Below are 4,014 nucleotides of genomic sequence, written 5' to 3'. Positions count from 1 at the left end.
TCCCCCCCTGGGCGGGCTTCTGGCTGGTCTCCGGCTCCTCCCCCTGGACGGGCGCACTCTGGCAAGTTTCCCCAGCTGGCCTTGGCAATTTCTCCTCCACAGCCAGACAAGAAGGATGAGGAGACTGCAACTACCCCAGATCTTGCGGATGCTACTAACGGTTGGACTATTCCTAGTCTGCCTCACAATCCCACTGATGTGTGGGGATTTCCTGATAAAGATGATCCTCCTCCCTCTACTGGTATTGCCTTGGCAGCATGAGGTTGTTTTTAATATTTTTTTTCGATGAATAGTTTATAGTTGCTGGCTGCGACCATGTTGTTTGCTTCGGCTTCGGCCGACTGAACTCTTTTGCGGGGTGATCCTGTATCCCTCGGCCCTTTTTGGTGAATTGTAATCTTAGTAAATTTTATTAATTGAAAAGGACTATTCATCAAAAAAAAGAAAGAAAAAAAAAGCAATAACATAAAAACAAAATTATTTTTCACTGCCTCGAGAACATCGCCATGTAAGCTTGACAACAATTCTAAACAACATTTATAACATTGATGTTCCCAACAATGAATTAGAATCGTTATTGATGCCGCCTTTAGATTATCAAGTGAATTCATACTAAAGGCATGCAACAATCACATAAAATGGACTAAGCCAACATCTTATAGCTAGAAGTAAGGAAAAACTGAAATGCTTTAGAGATATTAGATAGATAAGTGTTAAAAAAGTCTCATAAATATCACAAGAAAGTGATCAATAGCAAGACGTCTTGAAACATTGAAAGAAAAGGAAAACTCAATGTTTAGTATTGTTGAAATTGTATTGTTTTCACTTAGTTGCTTAGTGGCATTTGCAGTTGGAAAACTTACAATAGCACTATGTGGAAGCCTTGGCAAATAGCTAAGCATTTTGAATCTCAGGGGATTACAGGCCCTTAATACAATCTACTCTTTGGAAATTCTATTGAAGAAAACAAGTTAATTTATGAGGCCACATCCAAATATATGAAAGTCTGCCATGACATTGCGGCAAGAGTGCAACCTTACTACCCTTACTAGTCCAACATATATGATATGTTTTATGTAACATGGTATGTCTTCTTCTTCTTCTTCTTTCTTTTTTTATTTTTTAAAAAATATTGTAAGCTAAAGATACTAAAATGTTCTCTGTCTTCTAATTACCAGGGTCCACTTTCCTAATCTGGTTGGGACCTATACCAACATTAGTAATTAATAAGTCTGAATTGGTGAAGGAGGTGATAGCTGATAAGAAAGGTTACTATGGAAAACCAAGATGGGATCCTTTCATGAAAGAGATGCTTGGAGAAGGTTTGATTGTACTCAATGGTGATAAATGGGCACATCACAGACGTATTATAAATCCATCATTTCATACTGATAAGCTCAAGGTAAGATGGGATTCATATTCATGTCTAGAAGAAAATCTTTGTTGGCACTTTTGCTTTAGCCAATTAGGTATATTTTTCTATTCTCTAAATTGATTATTTATATAGTTAATATATTTTATTATTTGACAAGAAAATAAGTACCATCTTATTTAACATGGTAAAACATTAACATTTCTTTTTGTATTTTGTTCAACTACTGCTCATAATTTTAATGTCATTCACAAGATTGGGTCATTTAAGAGACCAAGGATCAAAAGAGCTTAATTTATTCTATTTTAAGATTCATTAAATGTAGGCTTTTTAGACTATTTCCTTTCAAAATGTTTTAAAATAGAATATAGATATTTTCATAGAGTACACAATCTAGGATGGAATTTTATTTAGTTTCAACCATCCCTTTCTTACAAAATATGTAAATTTGTTTTTTCCAATTTTAGTTGGGAAGTGTCTATCTGTTCATCTCATATATGAGATTATCATTCTAAGAGCAAGTAAAATCTTAGCCTCTCTTAAATTAGTTTTTTCATCATTCTTTTATTATTTCTGACTTAAATTGCATGTAGATTTTTAGCATCAATATGTGTGATCAAACTTTTTCATCATGTTTTAACAAATGATCAACTTGTTAATATAGTATATTTTTGAGGCCAATTTATTTTGTCCCCATAATAATCCTAATCTTTAATAAAAACTTAATAATCGTCCATTTGTTCACCTACTTCTATTCTATTTCATATGAATTAACTCTTCCTTAACATCAATTTGAAACCATTTCAAATTTTCAATTCTTTTTGAGGTATGCGAAAAACTCAATTTCTTAATAACTCTTTCAAGATAAAAGAGTTCTTAAATTCTTACTCAAAAAGATTGCAACAGGATATGGCTTCTTGCATAGAGGAGAACACTGTCAATATGTTGGAGAAATGGGATAAAGCTATAAGAAATAATGAGAAAGAAGTGGATGTGGCTAAGGAATTTAAGGGTTTTAAGTGCAGACATTATTGCTCGCACAACATTTGGCAGCAGCTATCTCCAAGGAAAGCATATTTTTGACTTGCTGCCTGAACAAATATTCTTGGCTTGTCAAGACTATGCAAAACTAATGATTCCTTTCTACAGGCGAGATTGAATAATTTGCAAGTTATCTACATTCTTGTTTCTAATAATATCGAATTATATAGGATGAAGTAAACTAACATTTGGTTATATTTCTTTTTGATGGGTTTTTTTCAGATTTGTGCCTTTCAAAAGAAACAGACAGCGTTGGAGACTTATTAGAGAGATTAAGAGTGCTCTCAAAGAGCTCATCTTGAAACGAGAAAAGGCGAGCACAAACACCGGCAAAGGCTATGGCAATTATCTGCTTGGCTCCATGATGAACACAATTAAAGAGATGAGAGACTCCGAAGGTAACCAAGGCCTCACAACAGATGACATCATATCTGAATGCAAAACATTTTTCATAGCTGGGCAAGAGACAAGAAGTAATCACTCTGCATTTTCCATTGTTCTCTTGGCCATGCATCCGGACTGGCAAGAACAAGCACGCTCAGAATTACAAGAAGTCTGTGGAATCCCCCATCCAAAATTTAACACTATAAGCAAACTAAAAACTATAAGAATGGAAGACACTATCTTATAACTTAAGCTTGTTAACTTTGATCTTACTATTTTTGCTAATTGAGTAGTGTGATTTGGAGTACAATTAGGAATGAAACTGAACGAGATTATCAGGCTCTACCTGCCAGCTGTTGGGCTTATTAGAGAAGTCCACAAGGATACAATGTTAGGAGTGATTTCAATTCCTGAAGGCACGCAAATCCTATTCCCTATGCTTTCACTAAATCATGATACATCTATGTGGGGAGAGGATGCAAATGAATTTAACCCCGAGAGGTTAAGTGAGGGAATAAATAAGACTGCTAAGGATGGCTCTGCTGTATTTGTCCCTTTTGGATATGGATTGAAGTCGTGTGTCGGTCAAAACTTTGCTATGTTTCAAAGCAAGGTTTTGCTTGAAGGAAATAGGAGTGAAATGGATAGAGTAAATATAAAAAATCAACCACATAGATCTAGACTGAGCTGATTAATATGGAGATTTAGATCTTTTTATTCTATGAGATACCTAGATCATTCGATTCTAACAAATAGATTAGTCAAATAAAACAATGCTCAATATTTTGCATAACATCTAGAACCATTTTCTATTACACATAAAACTCCACTCACAGAAATTAGAGTTGCTGCTCCTACATTAAAAACTAACTTTGAAATAAAATTCTAAAACTAAGTTCCTTCTACAAGGAACATAAACTAAAAGACTTCCTATGAGCTACTGCTCTTACAAAGGACTCTGTATTTCTTATGTTACCCACTACCTTCATTTATAGTCCATTTCTTATCTCAATATTCATGCGCTTCTCTATCATTTCAAATGGTTACTGTGAATGTTATAAAGCATATTTGCAGGCTTTATAAATTTTAGATAAGATAACCTTTGGAGAGAGCAAATATTTATTATTTCTTGATGTGCTCAATATTGAAAACTACACTTGTCTAACTGCAATACTAACAATGCATGTGCTTTGGTGGTTGTGATTACAACTTCCAAT

At 34.2% G+C, this 4,014-nt stretch overlaps 1 pseudogene; it reads left to right on the top strand.

Moving 5' to 3' along the window:
- The first annotated feature begins 792 nt into the window (after positions 1 to 792).
- On the top strand, positions 793 to 3,488 carry LOC149554969 (cytochrome P450 734A1-like; annotated as a pseudogene).
- Positions 3,489 to 4,014: the final 526 nt, after the last annotated feature.

The sequence above is a fragment of the Cupressus sempervirens genome, chromosome 5 (assembly GCF_028749045.1).
Source record: "Cupressus sempervirens isolate cs-2001-9-10 chromosome 5, ASM2874904v1, whole genome shotgun sequence".
In the NCBI taxonomy this organism is placed as follows: domain Eukaryota; kingdom Viridiplantae; phylum Streptophyta; class Pinopsida; order Cupressales; family Cupressaceae; genus Cupressus; species Cupressus sempervirens.
This window is presented reverse-complemented; position numbering and strand designations above follow the sequence as displayed.